The following is a 10,179-nucleotide window of genomic DNA, read 5'->3' on the forward strand; positions in this document are numbered from 1 at the left end:
AAAATTCTTGTTTAAAAATCAAAATACCTATGCTTATATTATGAAAATATTGAAATATACATTATAAATATTTTCATACCTGTATTTTAAAATTTTGATAATTTTCTGTATCTCCGAATTGTATTGAAAACTCATATCCATATTTATATGATAATACATGAAATATATTAAGTTAAATATATATGTTCAATGCATGCATACATGCACGCACAAGAAATAAATTTTGCATATTAAGATAAAAAGGCATCTCAATTGACAAAAAGGTACCTACGAGAAGGAAGAGGCCTTGATTTCAAGTTAAGACGATGTAAAAAAATAAAGAAAATTAAAACAAGTATTGCTAACATGACAATGATGTGGCGGGTTGTAATATCTAAATTTTATTTGGCCCTAAATTATTATTAGACACTTTAGAGGGTAATAGAATTACGTTTTGGGCCTAAAATAGTTGAAGTATATGTGTATATACAATAAAATAAATATAGACAAAAATTAAAATATTTAATTTTAAAAAATGTTTGAAACTAACTTAAAAAAAGTAATTTAAATAATAGTAGTCAAATAGTTTTGTTAAGTTTTATTATATATTAGATCATCTTGAATTATCTTTAAAGATATATGTATTTAAATAATAACAATAATGAAAAAAATTACTATAAATTTAAATTTATACATTTAGTGAAAACTCTATCTTTATATTTATTTAGTTTTATTCAAGAGCTCTCGTGGGCATCCTTCTCTGTCTTTCCTCCCATCTCTTTCGGTTTTCTCCTCATGTGTCTTATACATATATATGGTGAATAAGGTTGGTCAAGTCCTTCCTTATTGTTTGTTCTTTTCTTTACTCTAGCCTTTAAGTTATATACATATGTAATAATAGTCCTTCTTCCTCATTCGTCCTTTTCTTTTGAATAATTTTCACCTTATATACATATATTATATACATACATAATATAATAATGTTAACTTCCTTTATGACTTTCCTAGTCACGCGATACTATTATAAAGGCATCGTATAACATTATATCTATTTTAGATAATAAAAATATAGATTAAAACTTAAATATTTAATTTGAAAAATTTATATAATTAAAGTTTAACATGAGCTCAAACTAATCTAACAAATTAATTAAATTATAAAGGGACATAGGTCTTAAAAAAAGGAGAAATTTTGAAGTCCTTTAGAATAGTTTTAAGGTCCTAGAGTAATTTTAAAGTCACCTCAAAATAATAATATTTAGTAACTTTAAATTGTATTTTAATATTTTTGTATGTATGTGATTTCCGTAGAATCTCACTAAGAGTTTTTATTTGCTTGAATTTTTATTGTGAGATTACTTGTTAGCTCAAAGAGAACAAGTAACTTGGGATCTTTTTGTATGCATGCAAGCTTTCTGTTTGACAACAATGTGTATAATTATAAATTTAATTGTGAGAAATCTATATATTACTCGAATCTTGTCAAGCATGCTTGTAGCTTAGTTATATATTATTATTGGTGTTTCTTTTTAAGAATGCTTGTGAATGCAGATTAATAATGTTTGTTTGATGGAAATTATATATTATTTAAAAATAGTTTATTTCTTTCAAACATGCTTGTAAGTTGAGTTGATCGAATGTGATATTTATTTATTTTTTTTCAAACATGCTTGTATACGATGTAAATGTTGTATATGTGCAAAATGCATTGGGGGATAAGTTGATGAGGAGATGATGATGTTGATGTATATATAATTTAGTGACCACGTGATTTGCCTTCACTGTGCGCACAATGATTGGCTTTCTTCAAAGCCCTATTCCTCAATGCTTACCTAACAGTTTGTAAAGGAGGAATGTGGAACAATGAATGTGGAACAATGACACTTCTTGGTTGAGGTTTTTCAAGGAGGAGAGCCATAGTCTGACTCAAGCGTTGTACCTTTAGCTGGGTTTATCTCAAACACTAGAGAAACTTGATCAATTCAATATATGGGTTAGAGTGTATTTAAGTTTATGGTTCTAATCAACGGAATAGGGATGGATGGAGTAATAAGGGAGATTATTGGTATTACATATTGACATGTTATGAGTTATATCCTATTAAATTCTTATATTATAATTGAATAATTCTTATGCACTCACTTATATGTTGGTTGTATAATTATGCGGTTGTAGTTTGCGCATATATGGTTAAACTCTGGATTACTAAGATGTTAGTACTCACCCTTCTCTTTAACACTTTAGATAAGCTTAATAGAGTAAAAAGGAAGCGTCTAGAATCTTGGAGCTTAGTTTAAGTAAGTTTTAAGTCTCATTTTAATTTGTAGAATAATCATTTGTCAGTATAAGATTCATTTATCATTTGAGTTGAGTTTTGAAATTGACTTTTATTTATTGATAACGGGAAATGGCATTGTTAGTTGATATCTAAAGCCATAAAAGTTGCTTAATGTATCTATTTAGAGTAAATATTTTAATATAAAATTCTAAGTATCGAGACAATTATTGAAGTAAACATTTGAGTATCCAGACTTTTGTTTAATGAAATATTTATTTTTTTGTTCCTTTCTATCTACCATGATAGAATGTTATTTATGATTTTAAATAGTAAGTGCAAACTTTTATAATCTTCAAAGCCTTTTTAACTAGTTTAATTATTTTTACTAATGCTAGATTTTAAATATCTATTTAGTATATAAAATTTTAATAACCATGGTAGTTTCCTAAAATATAGATTAGCTCTTTTCTATCGTGATCATCTTTTCAAAATAAATAAGAATTGATTTTAAATCTTTATATCATGGTAATTTTTTTTATTAGTTTAGATTTTTATTTTCATGATATTTGATTAATTTTTTTTAATTAGTAAAGTTGGGGTGTTACACAGGTAGCAAGTGATTTGTACTTAAGAGATGACATAGTAATGATTGGAAGAAAAAAATTAATTATAAAATAAATTAATAACAAAAGTTTACTAACTAATTGGTGATATTTTTTCATCATAAATTAGTGACAGATTCATTCTTATCACTAAATTAATGATGTCATATTTTTAATGAAAATTAGTGACAAACAATCTGTTACTCACTCCAAAATTAATGACAAATTTTACTAATTAGTTATAGATTTTGTATTTTCTAGTTGTGCAAGACTTTGCTATATTAATAATAGATTTGATATGCGAGGTAAGTATATTTGTTTCCTCATGCACATTAACAATATGAACAATAACTTATTTTATCATCACACACATTATTTTATTATTGGTTACCCTTTACATTACATTATATTATATAACTTGTCATTTTATTCTGCATTTATTCTACAATTATTTTTTTAATATATAAGAACTAAAAGCAATAAATGATTTGTCGCCACTTTGGTCCTTCACATTTATTATTTGGTTGCCACATTCTCATTCAATGTGCGTGTGTGTGTGTGTATATATATATATGATGATGATGATGACTGCTTATTCAACTATTGATAAACAATAACAATGACAAACTTACAATATCGAAAGATTCATTTTATCATATTATTTATTTCTTCCACTCCTTGATATAAAACAAATTTTGAATTTTTTTTCTTTGTAACATAAGAATAAATTAGAGTAATTAATTTTTAATTATTTCAATTTTTATTTATTATTGTTTGAATTCCTTACCAACAATTTAATATGATTATTAATTACGAAGACATGTAATATTAGAAGTTACATAATTTTTTAACTATTTTAAAAATATAATTATTTTTTTGGTGAAATAAGAATATAATTATTATATATTAATAAGCATGAAATTAATTAAATTTATGAAAAAATAACAATTATAGACCTCATAATAATATTAATGACAATTAAAGATATCAAATTATCTAAATGTCATGGAAGGACCATGATCTTTGTTCAAAGTTAAAAAAATTATTAAAATAACTAATGAAATGTGGCTCATGAATTTAAGTAATCTTACATTTGAATCAATGAACAGTCAATTGTGAATGAATTTAGGCTTAAAACAATTGTGAATGAATAGCTAGTTTATGAATTTATGCATTGTCACTTATAAATTTAAGAATAATCACTTATAAATTTTATGAAAGTTAATAATGAATTTATGAAAATTCAGTTGTGAAATAAATAAATAGTTGTATAAATTTATACATTACTTGTGATTCTAGGATAATTAATTATAAATTTAAGAAATGTTACTTGTAAATATATATTCCTAAATTGTAAATGAATATAAATAGTTATATTATAAATCAATAATTAAGGGACCTTCTCAAATTTTAAATATCTATTCCCAATTTACTTTCTATAAATTCGTGCTTAAATTTACAAGCAATAATATATATATATATATATATTCATAAAATTATCTATCAATTCTAATTGATTTTTCATAAAATTTACAAGTAATATCCTTTAAATTCATAACTAAATTTTCTAAAATTCATGGTGGCATTTTATTGATTATTTTGATAAATAGAAATATTTTAATTATAAATTAAAAATGATGGTCGTTTCTGATATTTAAATATTTTAAGATTTTCAATTATCATTAATTAATGACAAGGTCCCTGATTGTCATTTTATTAAATTTATTTTATATTAATTGAATTATGGCCCACAAGACAGCCTTCCTCCGCACAATTAAACAAAGCAAAACGTTCAATGGACAAAGTTTCGCTTTCAGTTCACCGATACATCATCAGGATTTTCAGGGGCGCGTATAAACCAAACCATCTGAAACACAAATTTTGTTTCGGTATTTATCTTTTTTTCTTAATAAAAAGAATCAATATATTAAAAGAAAAGAGTCCCTTTCAAGACGAGAGAGAGGATATTCATTTTTTATTTCACCAAAATTAAAACATACTCATTTATTATGTTAATAAATATTCTAATATTTATATTAATTATTTTATTAAGATGCCTTATAGATTAGATATTAATTTTTATATCTTTGATCTTTTTTCACTTTTATTATAAAAAATGATAGATGATGAAAGTGATTCAGTAGGTTATATATTATTGATGTAATCTTATTTTAATTATAAATATATTTTTTCAGTAAAAAAGAAAAAGAAAGCAAAAGTGCAGTGGTTCGAAAGTAAAATAGGGGGAAAAAAAACAAGAGATCTTCAAATACCCTGTTTGGGAAGTTCAAGTGAACAGTAATTGAACAGTAGTCTCTTGCGCGTTTGTTTCCTTTCCAAGTGAGTTGGCGTGCTTTCAAATTTTTTTTTTTTCCTTTTTTCTTTTTTCTTCAAAATTTCTCTTGCCCGGGTGTTGGCAGTTCGTGTTACCACGGGAGAAATTTGAATGCACGTCTGGGCGCCTTTTTTTGTTTTTTTTTTAATGCCAAGTGAGGGGTGCCGTTTGAGTTGTGGTGGGGTGTCCCTCTGGTTTTCTTTCCACTTCTTCTCCGCCGACGCTTGGCCTTCCATGGCTTCCGATCTTGAGGCCAAAGCCAAAAGAGGCTTTTGTCAATGAGTACTATGAGCTTGCCGTTGACCTCCTCACTCAAGCCATTGGCATCAACTCTAGCGCCGAGCTCTATGTGGATTGGACCCAGGCTAGCATCAAACTCTGCAACTATCCATTATCAAAATTCCTCGAATTACAATCTTCTTCCTCTATCGTAAGACGAGTCCATAATCGCTTAGTGGGATCAAGCTCTTCACCATGGCATTTGACTGAAGAAGAAGAAGAACAAGGAACCACCCATTGTCAAAATTCCTCGGATGACAACGGTGACGACAGAAAAGCCTCTGCAGCTGCTCACCCTTCACTTTGACAGATCTATGTTTGATCTTCCGCCGCTCTTGAAGTTCCTTCTACATTCGACGCCTTCTGCCTTCTCCCAGTTTCCTTGCCGCTCGGCAGTCGGTGTGTTTATGATTGGCGTTGCTTCATTTTGTGATAAATTTCGACCACCCTGTTCCCAGGCTTTATATCCAATACAAGGTAAGACTTGTATTTTTTGCTTTATTTTATGAATCATTTACTCTCTATGTATATTGTTTCTTAATGTTGTCAGGACCCCAAGTTTGGACAAACAGACCATTATTTGAAATAATGGTCCGTACAGCTGCTAATGATGTTTGCTTTCTTCTCTACATTTGTCATCGGATGATGGAGAAATTAAATGGGCGGTCTCTATGGTGTCTTATAGTTCGTGGTACCCTCTGTTGTCGATGCTTTTGTGTCAACAGAAATGATTATGCTGACTGGCCATCTCTACCTGCTATTCCAGGTATAAATATATGTGTTCTATAATTTGAAACCGTATCTCCAAATGGAGAACTATAGTGCTAATTGCCTCTAGATGCATATAGATTTTATTTTGCATTGGGATTTTTCATTTTAAATTTTATACTGTCATTGATGATCTTTGACCAGGTAATGGTATGATTTGATGGTTAAGGTGTTTTCAAGGTGAAATGGTTTCAATATGTTCAGAGTTTCTAGACACAGGAACAGACAACTGCTACTGCATTACAATGGACTCTGGCAAGTTTGGTGAAGTACCCACAAATTCAACATAGGCTTGTGGATGAAACAAGAGATGTAATGGTTGAGAGAGAGAACAAGGAAGTGAGAGAAGAAGATCTGAGCAAAATGCCACATGCTGTGTCAAAGGACAAGGTGTAAAACAATTACTTGGTGCCCAAGAATGGGTCTTTGAATTTTATGGTGGCAGAGGTGGGGTGGGACCCAGAAGGTGTGGGAGAATCCAATGGAGTTCAAGCCTGAGAGATTCTTGAGCACCGAGAAAAATAATGATAATAATGGTGAAACATTTGATATTACAAGAAGTAGAGAGATAAAGATGATGCCTTATGGTGTTGGGAGAAGAATGTGTCCAGGTTATGCATTAGCGCCGCTCCATTTGGAATTCTATGTGGCCAATCTTGTATGGAAATTCGAATGGAAAGCTTGTGACGATGTTGATTTGTCAGAGAAAGAAGAATTTACTGTGGTAATGAAACATCCATTACAAGTTCCTTTGTGTCTGAGGTTTCGAATTTGGACCTATAAGAGGAATACACCAGATTCATCCTTTATATTTATACTCAATTAATTAATCATCCATATACGTGATGTATAGATATTGTTCCTAAGTTTGTGTCTTTTACGCGAACTTCATTACACGTGTAGCTTGTGGAGTTTGTGTGAATATGAAATTGATTTGTTAGGATAAGAGTAGCAATTTCTTCCTCTAGATCTAGAGATGAGATATTCGTTCATAAATGCAATACATATGGTACAGTCATTTGGTTCTTTTTAATTAATGAACAAGCATGTTTCAGTGGTAGCATAGTATCTTGCATTCCATTATCGGAACGGAGCAATGTTGTTTTTATTGTAACATACAAATGATTCATATTGCTAGCCTTGCTCAAACTCTCACTTCCATATCGTATTACATTGATCACTAATTTTGCAATAAAGCTTTATATACAACGCATGCCTTCCATTATTACTCTAACATAAAGAATTTTGAATCTATCCAATTAATTGCCAAGTATGTTTCACCCGATTCCTGGAAACTCAACCTGTATGAGTTTATTTAGAGTAGGTAGTTGGCAAATAAGTTTTTGACTTTTGGAAAAGTTGTAATCTTTATTTTTATTTATTATAGACTCTAATGTGCTGAAATTTCCCTGGCGGGTTGCTATTGAACATGAAATAAGACCCGAATCATGAATCCCATTTAGGTTAGGTTTCGGTTTCCTGGTGGAAAATTTGCCTTCCATAGATCCATTTTCTATGATATGACTCTTCTAGGTTCACAAGAATAGGTTTTTCTTTTAGTTGAACTTATGTCTGCTCTTTATTCTAGATTTAAACTACAGAGGCCAGAAAGTATATGATTTTTAGCTTTCTTATTTAAGCTGTTGTCTCTAGCAAGCTGATAGATGTTACTGGAATAAACAACTTATAGTTAATTATTTTAGTAATTACGAATTCATGTGCTTATTTATTAGATAAGTTGATAGATGATGAAGATATTCCTAAGGGAGAAATCCCTTTGGTTCTTGATGTTCCCTAAGGAAAGATGGGACGTGTTATTGGGAGGAAAGGGACCACAATTTTGTCAACTAGGGAGTCCTACAAGTAAATATTTTGTTTCCCTGCTTCCACTAAGTAGTAGTTTTTGAGAAGCACTCTTGATAGTTTTAACTTTTAAATGCATTTGCTAATTCAGTGTGGAAATTCTCATTGGAGGTGCAAAGGGCCCACCTAACAAAGTGGCAATTAACCATCCTCTATTAATTGTGGCTGCTGCATTACAATTGTCATGGTTCACCTTATTGGTTGAAGCTTTAGGTTGAAGGGTCCACTTGCGTATCAAAGCTTGAAAGCCTTCCTAAACAATGGTTTGTTGGCTGAATGTTGATGTTTATATTGGCGAAAACTGAAGGTAACTCTCTCACTACTTGGTGTTGAATTTATTGTTCTATGAAATTTTTGGTTTGAATCTTGAAGTTATATTAGATATAATTATATAGTAAATTTAGTTATCGAATTGAAAGGGAAGTTACATAAATTCTCTCTCTTGTATGCTTGAAACTTAGTGACTTTTTGTGTTTTCGTACTTATTACAATTGGCTTGAGTTATTGTCTCTCTAATGCAAAGCATGTCAACACCACATTATAGGCATTGACATTGGTGTTTTGTTGACCCTCTACTCTTATGTCCACTCCTAAAATTTTAAATGAATTAGTTTTTCTCTTTATTTTGTGGTAGAATTTGATTGATTTAATAATTTTAAAAAATATGGGTGTAGCAATTGGTCATATTAATTTAGTCTACAAAACATGGAAGCAGGAATTGGCCATTCTTTGCCTACATGTTAATATTTATTCTTTTAATTGTGTAAATTAGGATCATGAATATAGTCATGTAGTGATTTTGAGAGATCAACAAATCGACGCTTTGCAAAAGCTTCTCACTATTGAGAATATTGGTGAAATATTTCTTTTTATTATATTATAACATTGTTGAGTATTTTCTTACATTGCATCTAAAATTTTGGCCAATTGAACCAATTGTTAAGTCTTCATGGTTTACTTTTATAGTTGATGCTTTTTATTTCTTTACTTCAAGTGAATTAGCGAACTCATATTTAGGTTGTAATGCTTATAACTTGAGAATGAGCCAAGATACATAGTGCTAGAAATGATATCTTTGGAAAAGCCCCAATTATTAACTCCTTGTAGTAAAGGTTTAGACTGTATGAATTTGGTACTGATATGTTTGGTTAGTTTCACTGAGCTCACGGCAATGCACTCTCTGATGCATATCTAAGTGTAACTTTTACAATCTGGAGGTCCAGGTTGGGATGTGCCTAAAGAAGAAAAGATGGTAGAACATCTGTGGCCAATAAAACCAGACAATTATTATACAAAAGTGTAATAAGAATGTTTGGAAAGTTATTTTAGCACAACTATTCATGTGTATGATATTGAAAATTTATTTATTCTTATAGCATTTTTTTTATTCTGAAAAAAGTCAAATTTCTTTTATTCAATTAATTTTACAAGCTATTGGTTCAATTAATTTTACAAGTTATAGGTTTCTATCTATTATTTTTTAAAATAATTAAGGTCAACTATACCCCGTGCATTGCACGGGGGAGTGCCCTAGTTTTTTCTAAATTTATTTTATATTAATTGAATTATGGCCCACAAGCCAGCCTTCGTCCACACAATTACACAAAGCAAACACGTTCAATAGACGATGTGCTGCTTTCAGTTCACCAACACCATCAGGATTCTCACGGGCACGCATAAACCAACCATCTGAAACACAAATTTTGTTTCGGTATTTATCCTTTTTTTTAATAAAAAGAATCAATATATTAAAAAGAAAAGAATCCCTTTCAGGATGTAACAGAGGATATTCATTTTGTTTAATAAGAATCGAAGCATACTTATTCATTATGTTAGTAAATACTTTAATATTTATAGATTAGATATTAATTTTTATATCTTTGATCATCCTTCACTTTTATTACAAGAGATGATGGATCATAAGAGGAATTTAGTAAGCCATATGTTATTATTGTAATATTACATTATTTTAACTATGAATGCATTTTTTCAGTAAAGCAAAAAAAAAAAAGAAAGCAAAAGTACAGTAGTTCGAAAGTAAAAAAAGATGGAAACAAGGAAAAAAAAAGAGATCT

General features: G+C 29.6%; 1 long non-coding RNA gene across 1 annotated transcript; it reads left to right on the forward strand.

Annotated features, from left to right (window-relative positions):
- Positions 1-5,366: 5,366 nt before the first annotated feature.
- Positions 5,367-9,439, forward strand: LOC129311222 (uncharacterized). Its single transcript, XR_008593260.1, has 5 exons — positions 5,367-6,239; positions 6,386-6,965; positions 7,975-8,104; positions 8,196-8,411; positions 9,322-9,439. It is a non-coding gene; the product is annotated as an uncharacterized LOC129311222 (long non-coding RNA).
- The last annotated feature ends 740 nt before the right edge of the window (positions 9,440-10,179 follow it).

This window comes from Prosopis cineraria, unplaced genomic scaffold (genome assembly GCF_029017545.1).
Source record: "Prosopis cineraria cultivar Desert tree isolate PC_DT_omini unplaced genomic scaffold, ASM2901754v1 PC5, whole genome shotgun sequence".
Lineage (NCBI taxonomy): Eukaryota > Viridiplantae > Streptophyta > Magnoliopsida > Fabales > Fabaceae > Prosopis > Prosopis cineraria.